This window comes from Lutra lutra, chromosome 2 (genome assembly GCF_902655055.1).
Source record: "Lutra lutra chromosome 2, mLutLut1.2, whole genome shotgun sequence".
NCBI classification, from domain to species: domain Eukaryota; kingdom Metazoa; phylum Chordata; class Mammalia; order Carnivora; family Mustelidae; genus Lutra; species Lutra lutra.
The window spans coordinates 158,664,754-158,688,050 of record NC_062279.1 but is presented as its reverse complement, the minus strand read 5'-3'; the positions used below and the strand labels follow the sequence as shown (position 1 = coordinate 158,688,050).

The 23,297-nt window shown below is 37.4% G+C and overlaps 1 long non-coding RNA gene across 1 annotated transcript; it reads right to left on the bottom strand.

Moving 5' to 3' along the window:
- Positions 1-958: 958 nt before the first annotated feature.
- LOC125094332 (uncharacterized) lies at positions 959-11,998 on the bottom strand. The gene is made up of 3 exons (XR_007125465.1): positions 11,926-11,998; positions 3,264-4,377; positions 959-1,171 (listed from the first exon to the last, which is right to left on the bottom strand). It is a non-coding gene; the product is annotated as an uncharacterized LOC125094332 (long non-coding RNA).
- Between the last annotated feature and the right edge of the window lie 11,299 nt (positions 11,999-23,297).

Sequence of the window (23,297 nt, the reverse complement as noted above, 5' to 3'; positions counted from 1 at the left end):
GGCGTTATAGTTTGGGGCTATAAAACCAAATGACAGAAGAGGAAAGACCCATAACCCAAGTCATGAAGCAATATGGAGCGTGAGAACTCCAATGACCTGGAAAGCGTGGGTCCCATCTGAAGGAGCTGAGCATCAGAAACAGGAGTCTAGTGCTGGATATTTGGGATCTTTTTTTATCCACAAGAAATTGGAAGCCCATATTATTGACAGAAATCTTCCAATTTTTAAATATTTGCAGCCATTTTACAGTGTTTGGGCCCAACAACAAATAAAAGCACACAAATATATGTCTGAATTGAATAAATGGCTTCCAACTTCTACCTTCTTTCATAAACCATAAAGTATAAGAGAATTTACAGATCATAAAGTTCAACCTAAGCAGTAAATATATGAGAAAATTGAGGCCCAAACAGATTAAGTGATTCAACTATGGATGCACAGCTGAGATAGTTGTTTAGGCAGGAAGAAAATGTACTTTTCAGAATTCTTTCTCTTACACAGCAGTGTCTGATACATGTTTTATTTTCTTTGATTTGCACCATGGATTTTATTCCAACGTATTATAATAAATCTTACTTATTTTGTCTCCTTTTCATATACGGATGTCTGAAAGGGGAAAACTGAGCACATCTCAATTATGTTTAATAATCATAGCAGTTACTGGCATAATGGGTTGGATACTTGATGTTAGGATAGCATTCGAAAGAGCCATGAAACAAACTGCTAAGTTATGGGAGTATTACATCATCTAAAATGTCATTGAGTCCATTTAAAAAGGAGTCAAGAAAATCTACCACTTTGGTGTCACACACTTTAATGCATGGTTTTGCTAAGGGGAAGTCTACCAGATAATGTCTTTAGGGTCAGAGTAGCTGGAAGGGAGATTCTGAAATAGAAGCAATCTCACTTTTCATCTTTGTTGGCTTCGTGTATGATCTCATTCACATTCTGCGAGATGACTTTTTATTATTGTACCTGGTGGCAGAGGAAGGTGACATAATAGCTGGTAAAAGAGCATAGAGTATCAAGAAAGAGAGAGAGCTTACCTTAGGCAAAAAGCACTCTGAACTTCTTTTTTCTAATCATTTTTGCAATTGAGTTTCATTCATCATTGGGGAAAATATTGGTTTCCTAGTAAAATTCCATGTCTGTCTTGCTTTTGGTTGTGTCCCTATTTATGAAATGAGGAAAGAAAGAAAGCACAAACAGAATAGTACTTAACCTGAGTGAAAATAAAAATAATTTAGTGTTTAAGGTGCCTGGGTGTGTCAGTTGGTTGAGGGTCCGACTCTTGATTTTTGGCTCAGGTATTGATCTCAGGGTCATAAGAGCAAGCCCCCCACTGAGCATGGAGCTGGCTTAAGATTCTTCCTCTCACTCTCCTTCTGGCCCCTACTCCCCCTACACTCTACCTGCTCATGAATTCATGAACTCTTTCTGTCTCAAAAAAAAAAAAAAAGAGTTTAGCATTTGAATATTCTAGTGAGAGGCAACTACTTTTTGGTGAGCAGGACAGAGGTATCAATAGAAGTGGAATGGAAAGTTTCTTTGGGACATCAGCTGGCCCCATTTTGGATTCTGGAGATTGGTCCCTTTAGGAAAAGTTGAAAGACAGTGAGGCATATAATTCAGGAGACATGGATGGTAGTACTGGCTCTGTGGATGTCTAATGTTGGTGTAGTTATTGAATATTCTGTGTCTGTTTTCTCATCTATCAAATAGAGCCAATAACAGTGTAAAATGTGATGCCAGACCAAAAACTTTAAAGATAGAAAGTGCTAAACAAGATGTCTAGTTACTGAAGAATCTCAATTAATGTGAAGCCCCTTAAATGGGATGATTCTTAGGAGTTGGTTCTTTTCTTCCTTTCTTTTCTTTTCTTTATTTAATTTTTTAAAAGACTTTGTTTATTTGTCAGAGACAGAGAGAGAGCACAAACAGGAGGAGCAACAGGCAGAGAAAGAAGCAGGCTCCCCACTGAGTAAGGATGCTGAGGCAGGACTCAATTCAGGACACAAGGATCATGACCTGAGCTGAAGGCAGATGCTTAAATGACTGAGCCATCCAGGCATCTCTGGAGTTGGTTCTTTTTAATGTAATTTAATTTAATTTTATTTTATTTTTAAAAAATATTTTATTCATTTATTTGACAGAGAGCAAGATCACAAGCAGGCAGAGAAGCAGGCAGAGAGAGAGGAGGAAGCAGGCTCCCTGCTGAGCAGAGAGCCCAATGCAGGGCTCGATCCCAGCACCCTGGGATCATGACCTGAGCTGAAGAAAGAGGCTTTAGCCCACTGAGCCAGCCAGGCATCCTGGAGTTGGTTCTTTTAATCAGTGAATGAAATGTATTTATTTTCATGGGATTTGCTCCTGATACAGCTAAGAACTGTTACCTATATTAAATGAGGCATTTATGTGAAAGAACTCACACACACACATAGTATACATATATACAGATATATGTATTGATTTAGTCTTATAAGTATATAAGACTAAATCAATGTTGGTTTAGTGAATTGAAAAGGAAGTCTAACTGGTTGTTACAGGTGTAGCCTCCCAGTTGAATATTATCTTGATGGAATTACCTTAGGTCAGTGTGATCTTGCTTGCTTGCTAGTTGGCTATCATACATCTAAAATGGAGTGGGATCTAGGAGACCAGTTTACACTAATTAAGCTCTTAAGAGATTGGTGTAAAACTGGTTTGGCATTCATTGTTGGTTAGCTGACTCAACAGTCACCCTTCTCCTTAGCCTCTCTTCCAGGAAGGGTGGCCATTGTCACACTTCTGACTAATAGATTTGAGAAGAAACATCTAGCACGGGTTTTCCAGGAAGTTTTTGCTTTCTTGACTAACAGGAAAAAATTCAACAGGCACCCCTATTGCCTTTCATTCCTTATCTTTCTTTCCTATTGCTTGTTTGGAATGAGGACATGATGCTTAGAAGTATAGGAGCTATCATGTGACCATGAGGTTGCTCATCTAAAAACAAAAGCCAAAAGAAATAGAGAGCCTAGGTTCTTTAAGGTGGTGTCTCTCAACCTATGTGTGGTTAAGATCACTTAAAAAAAAAAACAAAACCTACTTCTAGTCTATTATAGACTGATTAAAATACAACAAAATAAAAAATACAGAAAAAGTGAAAAAGACATAAGATGTAAGTTCAAATATTTTATCATTTGATTCAGTAGGTATAAAATAGTTCTGTAAAATTGTTAACCAAGACTCCAAGTGCTTATTCTGATTTTCTATGCTTATCTCACCTGTATTTGTTTGCTAGAGGTGTCATGACAAAATACCACAGACAGGGTGGCTTAAATAACAGAAATTTATTTTCTCACAGTCTTGGAGGGCAGAAGTCCCAGGTAAAGGTTCCAGTGAATTGGGTTTCTCCTGAGACCTCTCTGTTTGGATTGCAGATGGCCACCTTCTCTCTGTGTCCTCATGTGAGCTTTTCTCTGTGTGTATCTCTGGTGTCTCTTCCTCTTGTAAAGAACATAGTCCTATTAAATTAAAGCCCCACTTTTAAGACTTCATTTAACTTTAATTACCTCTTCAAAGGCTCTATCTTCAAATATAGTTACATTAGTACATTGGTACTCTTGGTATAAATGGCATTAACTCATGGTGGACACATGATGATATGCTTGGCCAGGTGATAATGTCATTTTTCCAGTTGAATTCAATTCATATCATTATGAAGCTCTATTCTCATTTGGGTGAAGACTTGGAGAGGCTTAAAGAACCACACAGTGGAAAGACCCTTCTGGTGTTTCCCTTTGAATGAGGACTTGGGAATCCTTGGGGAGCATCCGATTTGCAGCTGATGGTTTTCCAGGTAATTGTGAGTTCTTTCTCATCCATGCCATCCATGCCATGGGCAAGAGAATTCAGGTTAGCTGAGTGTCCTGGACAACTTGGGTCTTCTAACTGATAATTTATTCTGTGTTGGTTATTGAATATTAGGTTGTGGAATTTCAATGTTATATACAGAAAAGCATTAATTGGGGCTTGGGATACTGCTCTGAAATGATCTGAGATAGTGTGAAAATAAAAACACAACAGAGGCACAACTTTTTCCTTGGAAAACATCATGTGAGAGCATTTGACTTGATGCAAACATATACTAAAAAATGAAACCCTCAATTGTTGTTAGTCCTTGATTTACAATTCACAAATATCACACAAAAAGAACTTCAGGCCTTGAGAGGCGATTAGGTAATATCGCAATAGAAAGTCATCAAAAAATTGTGAAAATAGCCACAGAAAGAAAAACTGTACTTCCTTCCTCTGTAAAATCAGCTTATTTTGTCACTTGTTAAGAGTCCTGCCATCAAGTGGAATTGACCTAATTCTGTCTTCTTTCTCTTGTCATCCCTGCTAGAGAGAGGTTGGAGAGAAGAACATTTACTGTGTTAATTAAACTTATTCTTTATGCATTGAGAACCAAGGGAATACTTTTCTCTATTAGTTTTGATTATGTAATTGTTCATTATGGCTATTACTAAAATCCCTTGTTCCCAGTGGTGTATGATTTTTGATATCAGTAATAAAAATATGCTCAAACTTATATCTAAATTTTAAAAAAACATGATTTTTCTTTTTTTTTCTTTTTTCTTTTTTATTTTATTTTTTTTATTAATTTTATTTTTTATAAACATATAATATATTTTTATCCCCAGGGGTACAGGTCTGTGAATCACCAGGTTTACACACTTCACAGCACTCACCATAGCACATACCCTCCCCAGTGTCCATAATCCCACCCCCCCTCCCAACCCCCCTCCCCCCATCAACCCTCAGTTTGTTTTGTGAGATTAAGAGTCACTTATGGTTTGTCTCCCTCCCAATTCCATCTTAATCCCTAACATCTTTCTGCTTGGCTACAATAATTTAGGATAGGAAATACTGCAATATGAGGCACTTTTTCTTCCGTGATATAATAGACTGTCAAACACTGTAAAAGTTGACCTTGTTTCTCTAATGCAGGATAACCACTCTCCAGGGTCCTTATCATCCTTTTATACAAAAGGAATAGAATTGGTGTTTTCCCCAGAAGCGTTCTGTTTACTTAAAAGTAGTGCTCTCAAGGCAGATGTCAGAACTAGTTAACCAACTAAATCAATTAAAGCAGGTATTTACTGGGATGTTATCTTCTTGCTTCGAAGGCACGAAATTTTGACATCTTCTTAAAAGATGTTTTTTTCTTTCCACAGTTAGGATGAAGGGATCATATGATCCACAGATAGGTTTAAGTTGATAAGGTCTTGATAGATGGAGAAATGGGAGCTCAGAGCAGTTGAGGAAATACTCAAGCTTACCCAGCTGGTAAAAGGAAAAGACAGATATGCCTGTCTTTTTTGGTTCCCAGTCCAGCAATCTTTTTGCTGTACCATGACTGACCTAGTTATTTATGGAGCATGTTACCTCTACTATCTCCCTACTGCCGAGACTGCCAAAGAAGAGTCAGCTCTACCCTTAGAATCACATTGTATGAAGATAAAAAGCAATGACTGTTTTTTTTTTCCCCCTGAGGATCTTCCAAAGAATGTTTGTGATGACAGGATTATGTGTCTGTCACTGCTGTCTGGAGACCTAATCCTCTGTGATCTTGTAGCAGTGACTGCCCATTGAGAACCCCTCCATGATGTACAGCTCACCCCCCTCCCCCACCTGAGCCAAGCTCCCTGGGGGAGGCAGCAGTGTGAGCTGGAGGTGACTTCTTGGTTCTTGTTTACAATATTACACCTGCTTCTATGCGATAAGTTAGAGGGGTTTTGTTTAAAGGCTTGCTTTATGATACAATTCCTGCTAATCAATTTCTGTTTGGTTTTCTTCTTTTGTCAACCTAATTTCCCTTGTATATGAATCAGGAAATCAGATTACAAATATTTATTAAACATCTACCAAGGACATGGTCACTGTCAATGGATTTCATTAAAAGAAATATGACATGCAACCCCTACGTTCAATCAAATCACAATTCAGCAATTCAGAAAGTGTGTTCAGAAAGATACAAACTAAGAGATATACATGGGCAAATTTATCTTGCTGTATTCTTTCTTTACTGTAGGACTTTTCAGGCCTAGTGTATGTTAATATGGATTATAATCCTTCCCAAGGGAACATATAGTGCAATGTTTTCCAAATGTGATACACCATTTAAAGTTACCCTGTATGAAAAAATTCAGAAGACTGTGTTTCCTTTGAATATACTTTGGGATCTATTCCACAGTTTGAGGAGGAGTATTATCAAAATCCTCTTCTATGTGGCTTAAATTCTGTGTAATTTCTTGATGGAAATTCCTTGTGTTTGGAATAATGTGTGTGCTTGGAATAATCTAAGATGACCCAGGGGTATGCATATTCCTGGGATATACATTTTCTTCAAAGAAGTACCTGAGATAATGGATAGTTTTAAGAGAATCAAATTATAGGTTCTCAATTTCCACATGTAATTTCTATTTTCCCAAAAATTGATCTCGGAGAGAATGAGCCTGGTTTTGAGGAATCTGTGGAATCCTACTTCCTTCTTGTGATATGCCTTCTCTTACCTTACAAAAAAAAAAAATCTTATTCTCAACCCTTTAGACTCTCCCCATAGTGCATTGTCATTGGAAACCTGACTCCACACCAAAAGAAAAAGACAAATGGAAAATTAGTGACATTGATGAGAAGGGAATGACTTTAAAGCCTGGGTAAAAAAAAAAAAAAAAAAATTTGCAAGTCAGATGTTTTCAACTCAACAGTATTACGGGAGTACCTAATTGACAAATTGTCTGATAGATCATCAAAAATAATTTTTGATATGATTCCTACATAAACTTTTTAGCAAATACATGGACAGAGTTGAAGAAATCAAACTTATTACATTTCTATCCATTTGTTTAGATGAATAAATTTTTTTCCTGTACTTAAATCTATAGGAGATATAACCTAGAGATGGAATTAGTGCTGAACCTTATCTTATTAATATAATGATATTTACAGTAATGGTAATGTGTAGTATTCATTGTTGGATATAAAAACCGTATAGGGAAAAAGCCTCAGACCCATCCATTTAATTAAGAAATTATTACCAATAATATTTTCTTTCTCGTGTTAATAATTATTTATGCTTTTTAAATAAGAACAAAATATTTATAATCATAACTCAATACAAAAAGGATTTTTAATAAAGCTTAATGGTCACTGGATATTTAAAAATAATTTACCCTTCAATTTGCATACAGACTTTTGTTGTACTGAAGTATGACTCAGTGATCATTAAAGACTTCCAATCACAAAATGTCTTTTTTCAGGATGAAATTCTGTGGGGGAGTTGGAATGGAATTGTGAGTTTAAAGGGAATAAAGAATGATGTGAAATTTTTTAATGCAAAAGAAGAGTGTGCTTTTATTTATCAAATGAATGACTGTCTTTCTCAACTTGCTGTTGTGTTTAGATGACTTTGAATAGATTTTACAGAGTAATCTGACAGGTTAATTAAAAAGTGACATTATATGGGGCTTTATATTCAGTTAAGCATCTGATTCTTGGTTTTGGCTCAGGCCCTGATCTTGTGGTTATGAGATTGAACCCCACATCAGGCTCCCTACTCAGTGTGGAGTCTGCTTGAGATTCTCTCTCCCTCTCCTTCTGTCCATCCTGCTCATGTTCTCACTCTCTCTCTAAAATAAATAAATAAATCTTGAAAAAACATTATTTGTAATATGCCAGAAATTATGCCTTTTGCAATTAGTTATAAATTAAAGGTGAAATTTTAGATGTCAGTTTATAGATGTACAAATTTTTCATGAATCTTTTTCATGGAAAAAAAAAAAAAGGCCCAAACAAGTATGTTTAAAGACCACTGATTAAAGCCAGAGCCCAGGATTACTATTTTACCCTTATAATTGCCTCATTTACTCTGTGTATTTGCAATTTATGAATTTTAATTGTTCTTGGATTTTTTTTTTCTTTTTGAACTGTGTTTTGTGTTCTCTGATCAATAAGTCATCACACATAACCACTACTTAGGGTCTTCTTCCTAAGTAGATCCTAATTGTAAACTGGTATTAGTATTTGCTTTCCAGGTGTCAATCTTGAAAATTAAAAAGGCAGTTATTTTGCCAGCAAAATGGGTTTATTTGGAAATGAAAGAGGAAGTGCAATGGATATGCAAGCTGTGACAAAACCACAGGCAAGTTCAGAGAACAAAGGAAAATAACATTACTTTATAGAGAAGATTGGGAGATGCTTCTTTGGGTGAAAGTCCATTGGAGGAAAGTGAGAGGCGAAGATGGTGAGGGTTTCTCATTGGCTGAGTTGTGGCAATTTCTCGTTGGCTGGGCTGTTGCTAGATGAGGGGAAAACCTTCTTCCTGCTGAGACAGTAGTAGGCTTATTCCTGTTGGAAAATGTTAGGTACATTTCTTCCTATTAGGGTCTGAATGAGAGCTCCCTCTTCAGAACTCCCAACTCAATTTTAATTCAAGTTTCCTTTATTCCGTTTCATACAGGGCAAGGTGTTGATCTCTCATCTACAAGGTTAATGTAAGTTAACCCCATCCTCCCTTGTTTCTGAAAAAGACATGAAGTATGAAGAACTGGCTTATGTACCTAGTGTCAGGTATTTAGAAAATCGAGGTGAGGTAGGATGCAATATGAAAGAGAGAATGCCAGTGTTTGGAGATTAACATTCAAGGTTTGTACAACCTTGGACAAGTCATACTACTTTTTACAGCTTTAACATGTAATTGATTTATCAGACCCATTTAACACTAAGATGATTTATCTTTAAAATAAAAAAAAATAATTTGGTAAGAACACTTATAGGAGATCTACCTTAACAAATTTTTAAATTTTAATTTTTTTAGCTTTTCATTTTGAGATAACTTCAGATGCTGCAAAATGAATTTTTATATATCTTTCATCTAGCTTCACCAAATGTTAACATCTTTTTTTTTAAAGATTTTATTTATTCATTTAACAGACAGAGATCACAAGTAGGCAGAGAGGCAGGCAGAGACAGAGAGAGGAGGAAGCAGGCTCCCTGCTGAGCAGAGAGCCCAATGCAGGGCTCAATCCCAGGACCCTGGGATCATGACCTGAGCCGAAGTCAGAGGCTTTAACCCACTGAGCCACCCAGGCGCCCCCCAAATGTTAACATCTTACATAATAGAGGGTATTTGTAAAAATCAGGAAATTAACATGGATACAACACTACCATCTAATCTAGAGACTTTATTAAATTCAAATTGTCCTATTAATGTCTTTTTTTCCTGGTCCTTGAACCAATCCAATCTCTTATTGGATTTAGCTGTCATGTTTCCTTAACCTAGAACAATTCCTAACTCTTTGAAAAATTGAGAACAATTCCTAAATCTTCCTTTTTTTTTTTCTTTCATTACATTGACCCATTAGAAGAGTACTGACAAAAATTTTTTGCTTGACCAAACTTGAGTCAGGCTCCTGAACCTTCTCTCAGTACCATCTGTGTACTTCCTTATGAAATCCAGTTTGAGTGAGAACCTTACTAAGTCAGTTTAACCAGAACCCCTCACCTTCAATATCTGGTCATCCTCTATATATGATCATGTTCTTCCACCCTTGACCATTCTCCAGGTGATATCTAATATCTCTGCCTTGTCTTCAGCAAGAACCCTTTGAAGTCATTATACCCAAAATACTCTTCTGATGTTTCTTCTTAGTAGTGTTCCATCTACAGACTCCTGCCCTGCTCCTTGGCATTAAAGTCCCACTTGTCCCTGTAGTACTGAGAATTGAATCCCTCTACAGCTCTGAAAATGTCAAATAAAGGGACCCAATAGAGTCTGCCTTACTTCTATAAAAGTGTCATGAACCATTTTTTTTCTTTCTTTCTTTCTCTTTTTTTTTTTTTTTTTTTTTGCTACAACAGTATCTACCAGTTATTTGTAGTGTGGGTTGGGTGATCTTTCCTCATGTTCAAATTCAAGTTTCATATTTTTGGACAGAATGTCACAGAAGAAGTTGTGTTCTTAGAATAGCCCATAATGAGGTATCTAATATCAATTTGTCTCATTACTAGTGGCATTAACTATGATCATTTGGTTAAGTTGCTCTCCATCAAGTTTCTCCAATGAAAAGATGAGCTGAGTTCTTTATTAGCATAATTTTCCTTTACAAATAAAGACTTGCATGGAAACTTCCAATATTTTTCTTTTTTTTGTTTAACTCATCAAAATGTATGAATGAACTTGTGGTACTTGGCATTCATCTCTGACTTCACAGTTCTTTCTTTACAAAGGCTTGTAAAATGGGATGTTATTTAGACTTTTCATGATGCTCTGCCAAACTACAGGTATAAAATTAAAGCATGATACATTAAAGAATTTATTTGTAAGAAATACAGAATTCTCCATTAAAATAGGTAATCTTATTCTATTATCCAATTTTGCATTTTTTTAAAAAGCCATTTTTGAATCAGAAGACCAAAATTGAGGCTCTGCTCTAGGCTTAATTAGCTTTAAGAACTTTCTGTATTTTTGTATCTCAGTTGCCTCTTTTATAAAATGAAAATACTTGAGTCTATGTCAGTTAGCCTCACAGAGAGATCCTGTGACATTCAGAAAAGATAACTCTGTAAGTGATGTCATGCCCTGTTAGGTGTCTTCATGTCTGTGGCAGAAAGGTGGGGAGAGATGTTCAAATGCTCTTTACAATCTGGGCACCAAACTCCCCAGTTTGGCCATAGATTCAGCTTCAACAAGACTGGAAATAAGTTGTTAAAATGACCAGAAATGGATTAGCCAACTTGTATTGTAGACTATCTTTCATACACACTACATCCACTCACCCTGAACAATACTAAATGCAGATATAATCAGAAGAGATTACTGGTGTCAAAAACAAATTACTCTCCATTAAAGCATCAGTGAAGTTTCTTAGACATGAGAGGTCAAAGGAAGTATTCCTACCTTCTTTAATGTCTTAGATTGTGTCATATCAGCTAACCTTGGACTTCCTTCCTTCCTTCTAGCAGCTTCTTGGCAATTGAATTTCTACAACCCTAGGTAGTTCATTTCCTATTTATTACTGAACAATTCCATGCAAACACACCAATGCCAGTAGCTGTGGCTCTCCACTTTAAAAAGTGGTCATCATGAAATCAGAGAGGGAGGCAAATCATAAGATACTCTTAATCATAGTAAACAAAGTTAGGGTTGCTGGAGGGGAATGGGGTGGGGAGATAGGGTAACTGGGTGATAAGAATGAAGGAGGGCACATGATGTAATGAGAACTGGGTGTTATATAAGACTGATGAATCACTGACCTCTACCTCTGAAACTATTAATATGCTATGTGTTAATTAATTGTATTTCATTGAATTTAAATAAAATTTTAAAAAGTGGTCATCAGACTCTCTTAAAGATGCCCAGGAATTTCCCTGAATGCCTCCCTGTCTCCACCATCTCCACTGTTGTCTATACTGCATTCTATTCAGGTGCTTGACTTTGGTAGAGGAAGGAACACATCCTATCAGATATTATCCAAGAAAATATCTTCCCGTCATTCCCTCCAATTCCCTTTTATTTCCTCTTTAATTATCCCTTGTACTGTTTATTCATTTATTAATCATTCAACAAACATTTAATGAGAGCTTCATATAAACCAAACACTGCTGTAGGAGGTGGAGACCTCAAGAACTCATGGGGCTTATAGTCAGTTTCAGCAGAAGAAGGCAAAACCATCTCCCCCTGACTTTTTTTATGACTTTTCTCTTTAACTATTCCATGCCCATTTCCATGTGCATTATAAAACAAGCATTGCAAACAGTAAAGAGTTCTAAAAATAAATTCTAATTATTGGTATTGCTTTCACTGTATGGGTACCATTGCTAAGAGAGCTGATCTGGGTGATACCCATTTAAGTTGTCAACAAGTAGAAGGGCAATGAATTATACCTACTGAGCAGTTGTTTCTATCTTCTGACTCTGTACACCTCTTTGGTTATTGTCTTTAATCCCTATGTTCACCCCATTTCATAAAGCCACAATGGCTGCATGTCACTGCTCAGCTTAGAGAATGTCCAGATTGCCTTCCTTAATGAGTTCACATTAACTCCTAGTACTTGGTGGGTCCTCCACACTTCCCATCTGGAATCACTCTTTTGGTGTTTTTCCGAAAGGACAATTTTTTTTCATAAGCAGTATAATACCTTAGATTCGGATTCAATGGAACTAGAGCAGGACCCAGGAAACTGTTTTTTGTTTGTTTGTTTTGTTTATTTGTTTGTTTTTAAGATTTTTGTTTATTTATTTGACAGAGAGACAGAGCTAGAGAGAGGGAGCACACAAGCAGGGAGGAGAAGGAGAAGCAGGCTCCCCAGTGAGCAGGGAGCCCAACGTGGGTCTCGATCCCAGGACCCTGGGATCATGACCTGAGCTGAAGGCAGACGATAAACTGACTGAGCCACTCAGGTGCCCCAGAAACAGCGTTTTCAACATCAGAGGATAATCTTATTATAATCACTCAGGACTGTAAAAGTTGCCAAAATGCTACCACAAACCATTGTGTCTTTTTATTTCTTTTTTTTCCTTCCTTCCTTATTTATTTATTTAGTTTAGTTTAGGTTAGTTGTTTTTTGTTGTTGTTGTTGTTACTGTTGTTTGTTTGTTTTGTCTTCTTCTTTTTTTTTTTTTTTTTTTGGCATCCTTTGTCCCTATCATAGTAGTGTCTAAGACTCTTCACTCTATTTAAATGACTGACATTACTTAGAGATAAGTATCCTCATCCATGTCTCTCAGGTGCTCAAGAAAGAAAACTGAGATTACACTGGGAACATGACTCTTGAACAATTACTCAAATCAAGACATTTGTCTCTTGAAATTGGTTTTCAAAACTATATTATTTTAAATGGAGGAAAAGATTGAAAGTTTGATGCAGTCATTTACCTTTTTGGTAGAAAACCACTGACCCCATGTTCTGCCAATTCTGTTTTATTGCCAATAAAGTCCTCCTTTGAGCAGCACAGGACTGAGGTGAGATTCACTTATAATAAGAACCTAAAAGAATCAGTTGATGGTGGATGGCTCCAGATTTGTATTGTACTGCTTATTCCTCCCTTTGGGGTTTTGCTTTTGTACTCTCTGCTATCATATTGTTAACATCACCTAAACCATTAATAAGAGGGCCGGCCTATAGTTGTCAAAAAAACATGACTGTTGCTATTTTTATATCTGGAAGCCAAATCTACTGGACTCAGGTGGGTGTGAGTTACAGTTATTTAGGCATGTTGATTTCGTGTGTGTGTCTGTGCAGAATGCGGCGGTTGCCATGGCATCTCCGTGCATGATTTCTGTGAAGGTAGTGCTGATTGAATCTATAAAAAGATGAGCACAGAAAAATATGTTTATAAAAACCATTTTCTGATGCAATTGTCAAAGCGATGCCAATCTGTGTTTGTTTTGTTTCAGTCCACATTCCATTATTTAATGTTTCTTAAAATCATAGATTAAACTGCTGTAAGGTTGATGGAAGCTCTTACTCATGATTTATTAGCTCATAATGCTCACTGGTGTGAGCTAAGAATAAAAGGTAATTTTTCATACAGCCCAGTGTACACGTACTCTTAGCTTTTATGCTTATGCTATGTCTCTGAAAAAGAAGTATGTAATCAAATTTTTGGAAATCAAATGAGACATCTGGCTATCTAAAACAATTCTATTGTAACTTCACATGTTAAGTTAATAATCACTCTTCCTGTCCCCCACTGTGAACCTGAATGACAGACTGAATAATTTTAAATTTGGTTTTGGAAGTCTGAGATCTGACTGAGTTCTAGGATTATTTGTGGGACTTTAGGCAAATCATTCTTTCACTCTGGTCCTCCATTTCTTCTGCTCTAAAACTGAGAGGGTAGGCCAGGGCAATTCTAGGCTCCCTTCAGCTGTTAAATGTAATTGTGTGTGTGTGTGTGTGTGTGTGTGCTGGTATATTTCAACAAAATGCCATTTGTTGACATCAAGAGAATGGCATTTGGTTTCCCTCTCTAGTTATAAATTTGTTACTAATTTTAGGGTAAAACACAGCAAAAAAAGGCTTGACATTGAAGTTAGACAAATGGGCCTGAAATTGAGCTCTGCTACTGGTGACTTCAGCAGGTAAAAGGCTTGATTTTGACTTTAGATGAAAGTTCAATGCCATGTTAGAAATGATGGCACCTGGTGTACATGGTTATCTCTTGAGTCAATTGTATAGACTAAAAAATTTAGGAAGGACTTTTAGAAAAAGAGGTATCCACAATGAGGCAGTTCTTGTATACTTGGAACCTCAATCAAGACTCAGCAATCTATGAATCAAAAGTTCTAGTTCTACTGAAGAGGAACATCGTTTCGGTGACACCAGAATGAGTGGGTCAAAAATTTACATGAGCATATATGTATCTGTTGAAATGATCCTTATTGTCTTAGACTGGGTTCCTAAGAAGCAGACTCCATGATAGAGAATTGTATAAAGAAATTTCACTGGGGCATGCTTTGGGAGAGGGATACCTGGACGGAAGTAGGAAGTGAGGAAGTTGGAATGAGATAGAGAGACAAGCTGGCCTGCTTGTAGATGCAGCTGAGTTCCTAGATGATCCTATAGAGAGTAGGTCCAATGGTTCTTAAGATTTGTCTCACATTGAAACAAGAGTGATGAGCCTTTATATTGGGTCACCAGCCAGTAATGGGTCATAGGTCAACATCTTGTGGGCAGTTCCCTGATGCTGAGGACAATGCCTGGTGAGCAGCACAACAGTGAGAATTCAGCAACTGATATTGTCAGCAGCTAAGGATGAATGCATTGGCTCTGAAGGGGGATCCAGGAAGAGCATACAGTATGCATTATACTTACTCAATCCATATTAAACAAAGCATACTTTATACAGTGTCCTCAAACATGAACTTCTTTCTTTTTTTAAAAAATGATTTTATTTATGTATTTGAGGGAAAGAGAGAGAGTGAGAGAGGAAGAGAGACAGCATGAGCAAGGTGGAGGGGCAGAGGGAGAGGGAGAAGCAGGCTCACTGAGCAGAGAGCCTGATGCAGAGTCCTGGGATCACGACCTGAGCCGGAGGCAGATGCCCAACTGACTGAGCCATCCAGGTGCTCCTACATGAATTTCTTCTAAAGTAAACTTGCAAACATGTTCTCTTAGAGAACCATACACCATGTTGTCATGCTAGACATTCTGTTAAGACCTACCAAAAAAGAAATTCATATAACTAGATGTTCTCCATCCTATCTCACCATAGGAACCTATTTAGTCATAACACCAAATAACAATATGCAGAATTAGATTCTGTATAGCATTCCTTTGAAAATGTTGATTTATAAATAAATCACTAGGGTGACTACTATTTAATAGTGTCAAAGCTAGAAAATATTTTATCATTTCAGCCACTCTTCTGAATGAAATGTAACACACATGCATGTGTGCACACACACCCCTACATGCACACACGAGCATTCATCATTATTCTTCTCCGATCGATGAGTTGCTTGACTTGGACTGGTAGAAAAAAGACCAAAGTTAACTCCATATTTAAGCTTAATTAGTTTTACCCCATAAAAACATATCTATCCATTCATACATTTTTCTGTTTACTCAACAACCCATTTATTCAAGTCATTTACCGTGTATCTGAGTATCTGCTTTAGAAGCTAGAATGTAAACTCCATGAAAGTGGGAGCTTTTTCTACCTTGTTAACCACCTCTAGTGTCAAGCACAGAATTTAGCGGCACAAAAATATTGGCTCAATAAATGAATGCCTAGTGGATGTAGGTAAGCACCGCGCAAGGCCTACGAGGGATATAAGGAAGATCCGGGTTGTGTTTCCAGTACTGCAGAGGCTCCTCTCTAATGAGAACTTCATAACAATTAAAGATTTAGGATGGAACCTCCTAAGTAAATGATTTCAAAAATATTATTGTGGTAATTTCTGAAGATCTCACAGAGCTAAAATATGCAGTAGGTATTTCCCTTCTCATGCATATATACTTGAGAGCTTGCAGTAATAATCCTCAGTTATTGTCTTGATATCATTCCTTAGGGCTACCAGGATGGGGGGTTGTAGGATGGGCAGGAGACACAGATGGGTGGTTAGAATTGGCATCAGCTGTAGGAATGGGATGAAGTCATTATGTCTGATGCTGATCTACATTCTTTCTAATTCTTTGAACATGTAGTTTAATGGACTGAGAGAATTTAGGGAGAGTTAATGATAAGATTTGGAATTGGGCCTAAACCTTAGGTTGATAATGTCCTTTGGGCTGTATTTCTATAGACTTCTGGCTGGTTCTGGGGCCCAACTACGCTAGCACATCTGCCAGCACTGTGTCTTCTCCTCCACTCTTTGGCTCTTCTTGAAGAGCTCTGTCCCTGCTCAATTCTGCTAAACTCCTCAAAGCCAACAGGATCCTGGTTTTGGGTTGTCAGCAGCCGATATGTTCAAAGACAGATGGCCTAGGATTTGAAGCAATGAAACACCTGTAGTATGGTCAATGCCAGGAAATATTCAAAGATGAAAAAATGAGAGGGTCTGGCAGTATAGCCTGTGTGTGAAGAAAGGAAATGAATGATGGCAATTATGTTTGGTCTGACCTAGTACTGTCTATATTTCTTCAGGTGAAAATTCACACCCTCTATTAGAAACCTAAAATCTGATTTGAAGGGTATCTTTGTTATTCTTGCTTTTTACTAGGTCATCGCTTTGATCTTTTGCATACCCTTTGATATTATCTCTCCTTTTGTCTGATTCATATGAATATGCACAATAAATTTGAAATAGGAAGTGAAAGATCAGCAAGTTCTCTGTCTTTCAATTTCATTTTTTGCTTTTCATACTGCTTCAATATATTGAACTCTTTTTTCTTGTTAATAAAATTTCTGATTTTTTTGTGCTCTTTATTTTTTACTTATTTGTACCTTATTCAAACAGAAAGCTATATCCATAGCCCTATGGTAGCTTCTTACCCTAAAACAGACTTTGAGTCAGACAGCACAGTTGACTACTAATTCACCTTAAATCTCCAACTTCCTGATAGAACTTTTGAATCAGTGAAGATTGCTCTGATTCTCCAGTTTCCACATATGTGAATACAAGCAAATTTCTGACTCTGAATGAAGTAGTTAAATATTCTTCATAATGGAAGTAAGATGATAGCTAAAATATAGATTAGAATTCAAAGGAATACTGTTGCCCAGGTACAAGTAAAAACATTTTCAAATGTAACTGACCTGAATTCAACACAATCTGTTTTAGTCTTGGGATGAAAATTTATGCCGACTTATATTTGTCAAAGGCTTTGCCACTGTGTGCTTTCTCAGTTCCTCTAGTTGGTGGATAACTAAATCCAAAAAGCTAACACCCTAATCTGCTCTCCTTGGGTCTCCTCTGGCTCATCCTATAATCTTCTATCTTTAAACAAGCTCTAACTTCAAAAATTCTTCAGCAAATAGGACTGCTCTAGCCATCCAAAAAATCTAGACACTCGATTTTCCTTCTCAATGCTAGAGATACTTTTGCCCCAGTAAGTCTGTGGAAATGACAAGTGTCAGCAGGCATCCTTTCTCCTTTGGCCCTTGATCATTTCCCACTAGGAAAGGAGTTCCAGATTCTAATCTGCTCTTTCCCTCCAAGACTCTCCCCTCCCTATATTTTTTTCTGGGTCATGAAAGAAGGAAAAATGAACAAAAATCATTCAATTTCCTCTTTTCTCTCCTCCACTTATGACTTAAGGAAGAAATACCTCCTGCTCTGAAAAGAGTTGCTTAACTGGCAATGTGGGATTTCTAAATACTCTTCTCAGTGCCTCTTACTTGATCATATTACCTTCTTTCCTAATCAATAGCTCATTAAAACTGTGAGTCTTGTTACTGAAAATTGAAATGATAGATGCCCTGAAGCTTTAGGATGTCTCAAAAACTGATTATTAGTTATATTTTTCCCTAAAACAAACACCATTATTCTCGAAGTATGTTCGACCAAAAGAATGATGTTAACAGTATTTGAAGATTTTCTCACAGATCCTCAGTCATGTATCTTTAAATACATTTGTAAGAGAGTGGAGTGGGGAGCAGAGTGAAATCGTTATCTGTGATTTAAAAATATCTCGAGGATTTTGTCTAATAATGTAATATTGAAGAAGTGAAACAAGATGAATAAAAGACTAAAATCTGTGCTACTCAGTCTGAAGATGGTCCACAGAGAAGTCTCAGAGCTGCAGTCCTGCCCTGGAGGTCCCTCTTCGAGGGAGACAAACAGTATAGATAAAGGATGCAGAGTCTGTAATCCCTTGGCCTTGGATCAGACACTGACCCTGCAGCTCTTTAGTTGTGTGATCTTCTGCACATTACTCAATCTCTCCCTGCCTTTTCTGGAAAAAAAAAAAATGAGAATACTGACATCACTACCCTCACAGGATCATGGTGAGCCTTATATTTTGCTAATATAACCGAATGCATTAAGAACCATGTGTGGCATGTATGGAGTGCTCTGTAATGCCACTTTAACTATTATCAGACTTCATTTAAATTAAATTTTAAAAAATGTAATGATAGTTTGTTAAGAGATGGGAACATTCTGTCATTAAAATCTAGTAAGTCAGCTTTAAATTTTACCGAATATTAATTATTGTTCTTCTGTTAACACTGATGTGTCTTGGCTTGCTTTTTTGTTTTTTCCCTTGAAATTTAGAGAGGAAGCCCATCATACCTTACAGTGATAAACAAGGGAGAAGTAGGCCTTCCCAGGGTCCATTTCCCCTTGATCTACATTTGAGATGAGGCCTTGTTTGAGCTGAAGCCTTGGAAGGGAGTCCTGGCCTGTAGCTAAGCTCCTGATGGCTGTTTACAGGAGGACCTTGAGGTTCTGAGTCTGTGTGGATTCTAAGAGCACAGGAAGAGAAGCATAAGAGAAGCAGGGAAAGCAAAATCAGAATCACTGTGAGGGTATGCGTTCCTATTTTTTCTTTCATTGGTTTCCTTCAAATGCCCAATCTTTAAAAGAGGGGTCACATGGTTTGTATTTGGCAATTTGGAAGAGATTTTAAAAAAGAATCATGGGTCCTAAGAACCACTGAAAACATCTTGTCTATGGCATAAATTTAGACAAGCTAATACAAGAAGACTTTGGGACAGTTGTTTCTGATCTCTTGCATATGGAGATGATGAGGAAGAGGAGGAGGAGGAGAAGAAGAGGATACCAGAAGCTACTATCAAATGAATCCCTACCATTTGTGAGACACCATACTAGGTACTCAAACATGTTGAATGATTTAGTCTTCCCAAAAAACCTGTGAGGCATTCTCCCATTTTCCTGGGCAAGAAAAATGAAATCAAAGAAGCCAGTGGCTTTCAGAGGCTGGACAAGCAGTGGATGTCTACCAGTCTCTAGAGCCCAGGCTTCCTCACCTGCCAGCATCACTTTATTATCTATTGACACATACACATTTCAGTTTCCTCAGAGTGCCTTCACCTCTCTCAAAGTCAAGATGCCTCACTGTCTCTTCTATGTGTTTTTCTTTACTGTCTGACAGTAAATTTGTGTTAATATACATAGCCTTGATTGACTCCAAGACATTAGGTTCTTTGAAATTGTCATTTTATTGCATGCCTCCTCAGGATATAGCTACAGGGGGAAAACGGACCTTGCAAAGCTCATGCATTTCCAGATGAGTTTATAAATAGTCTCTTGAAATAAAGAGACATCAGGAGTGAAGGCATTCTTAGGCCTTTCTTGCCTTGAACAGGTCACTTCTTATTGTGTCCTTATTGATGAGGGAAGGCAACTGATACCTCTGTCTTTTGAACATTTCCTGGATGCACTTTGATATAGAAAGAAGCTATGGAATGCTGTTAGCCTCTGTCCATTTATCTCCTTTTAGTAGCAAGATAAAGTCATACTGGCAGGTTGGAAGAAAACAGTGGAATGAATTTAGCCCAGTTTTGTTTTTTTTTTTTGACTCAACAAACATTAAGTGAATAATTGTCAGTCTTTAGGTATAGAAGACTATAGAGCACATTTACAGTTTTGGGTCATATTTAACTCAATAGCAGTGATAATAGAAATTTACTGCAGTCTTACACTGAGTCAACTAGGCATCATTAAGTTCCAAATACTTTTTTTATCACAAGTCAAAATAAGACATTTTTCTAATAGCATTTCCTGGCTTATTCCCCATCTGTAGTTTGTATAATATGTCTGCTTTCACTTCCTTCCACTCTGGGGTCATTTCTTGAGGATTCATGTGAGACAGATAATGTAATATTTAGTTTTTTGACTGGCTACCTTCTTGACCTCATGCACTGGAATTAATGGAACCATAGTAGAAGGAAAAGCAAGGGCTTTGGAGGTAGAGGCTATAGGCTGAAACCTTTTCCTTAGTTTACTATCTCCTCATGTTTAAAAAATAGATGCAAGGATCCCAACCTTTTGTGATTATTAGAAAAGTTAAGTGGGATGGGCTATGGAATAGCCCAGACTGGTGTCTGATCTTTATGTTTATTTGGTGCTTGATATAGGTGTGCTTTCTCTCCTTTCCCCCTCACTGCCCACCTTTCCTGGTACTAAAGAACATCTGAAATTCAGAGTCCTATGAAAATACAGGTTCCAAAGCTGGAGTCCAGGCTTGAAGTTCCATGTCCACTGCATACAAAGTCTTTTAAGCCAGAGCAAGCTTTTTTTTTGTTAATCTCTTTTGAATCCCTAATTTCTTATTTATAAACTACTGATTAGAATAGCATCTCTATTTTAGGGTTGTTCCACATGAGATAATGCATATAAAATGTCTAGAATGTAAGAAGAATTTATACATCTTTGATATTAACATTATTAATGGAAAAGATGTCCACTCAAAAGGATCCTATCTGGGGGAGCCTGGGTGGCTCAGTGAGTTAAGCCTCTGCCTTTGGCTCAGGTCATGGTCTCAGGACCCTGGAATCGAGCCCTGCACTGGCACTCAGCAGGGAGCCTGCTTCCCCTCTCTCTCTGCCTACTTATGATCTCTCTCTGTCAAATAAATAAATAAAATCTTAAAAGGGGGGGGCTATCTTATCATAAGAGCAAATAATGTCCTCTCATGTGGCAAGTATAGTTCTAAAGTCTTCTATTTGATTTAAGTCATTTAGTTCCCTTAACAACAAGATGAGGTAGGTATGATTGTTTAGAAACATGCACATTTTTGAGATGAAAATATTGAGGTCAAAAGAGAGTCAATTATCACATGGTTTCACTTACCTGTGGAGGATAAGGAATAACACGGAGGGCATTGGGAGATGGAGAGGAGAAGTGAGATGGGGGAAATCAGAGGGGGAAACAAACCATGAGAGATTGTGGACTCTGAGAAACAAACTGAGGGTTTTGGAGAGTAGGGGAGTGGGAGTTTGGGTGAGCCTGGTGGTGGGTATTATGGAGGGTACGTATTGCATGGAGCACTGAGTGTGTGCATAAACAATGAATTTTGGAACACTGAAAAAAATAAATAAAATTTAAAATAGAGAGAATCACTTTTCCAAAAGTCCACAGCTAGGAAAGGACAGAGTTGGCACTTGAATCCTGGCTATTGGATTGAAGCTACATTCTTAGTCATTTGCTGTACCTTATCTGTCACACATGCTATTTTAAAACAGCTTGGGGAGGTATGTAGGTAGGAAATATACCAATGTTTCTCATTTTATAATGAATAGACTGAGGGTCCAAAAGGTCAGGCTTCTTGGTAAAAGTGCTTCTCTTAATCCTTGAAACAAAAGAGCCAAACCTTCTTTCAGAGTTCCCAAAAGAACTTTAAGAATTCCTGACCACCTGTTTTCTGCGCAGACAGGGAAGAAAGGGAAGGAAATTGACTTGAAATCTCATGTCTTATTTTAAAAATTCACTTTGATTAGCATTCTACTCTATGATGTAACTGTTTGTTTAAATATAAAAATTACATTTAAAATGTCTTAGTGTTGAGTATAGTGGATGATCCAGGAAGATGTGCCATGTTTTTCCTACAGATTTTGTGTCTACATGTTTAGAACTTAGTCTTAAATATGATGTTAGCGGGGCGCCTGGGTGGCTCAGTGGGTTAAGCCTCTGCCTTCGGCTCAGGTCATGATCCCAAGTTCCTGGGATCGAGCCCCACATCGGGCTCTCTGCTCACCGGGGAGCCTGCTTCCCCCTTTCTCTCTCTGCCTGCCTCTCTGCCTACTTGTGATATCTGTGTCGAATAAATAAATAAAATATTTAAAAAAAAATATGATGTTAGCAATGCTAAATTATCAAGACTCTTGGGCATCAGTGGACTCTATCTAACTTATTATCAGCTTTTGGGTCCTTTTTTCATAGAATAAAGATGTCATCTAATGGTCTACATTAGAGAAGAGCCAAGATAAATAAGCAAATTATCCTGGCAGCCACCCTGGTGAAGAAATAGCTCTTGCACTGAACTCTTGAACCCATACATCGATCATGGGAAGAACAATTATTAGCACAATTGGAGTCATTGCTCATCATATTGCTTATGGTGGATAAAAGCAACCCAGGGCTGGTGAGCAAATCCCAAGTCACATACACTCCTTTCCTTACCTTAGGCACACTAACTGTGCCAGATAAGTGGGCTCTTTAGATGCTATGGTCTTTCTCACACCTCCCACCTTTGCCCATGCTACTCCCTTGCCTTGGAATATCTTTGACAAGTTCGGAATCCAGCTTACATGAATATGGACTTTTCAGCCTCCACATGTGGAATGAATCCAAATGATTCTCACTGAAAAGAATGATGGGGGTGATTTAAGAATTTGATATAACAAGTGTTTATTGAGTATTTGTTGAGTGTCAAACACTGTAGAAAGTACAACAATAAATAAGAGAGCCTCTACACTTTAAATTCAAAGTAATAAAGAACTATTGGTTATGTATTATAAACCAATGACTTTATTAGGTGTCGAGAATGCACACATGAATAAGTTGTTTTCCATTACTTGGAAAATCTTACAGGTTGTCAAGGGAACCAACCAAACAAAAAAAGCCGACATTAAAATGTAATAAGAGATAGTAGGTCGGTGGAGGAGAGGTCTAAAAACTATCATAGAGAGATATAAGGGCTGGATCACAAAGAGAAAAATAATGTTTGCCATGGAAAAGTGTTGTGGAAGACATCCCAGGGAGAAAAAACAGTATAAGCACCTTGTCATTTAGTGGGCAACCCAGGAAAAGATTTCATACCAAGAATTAGATAAATTAGATAAACCATTAGAAAGATGGAAGAGCAAAAGTTATGACTTCTGGTTTCTGATTCTGCCTCCCTATAG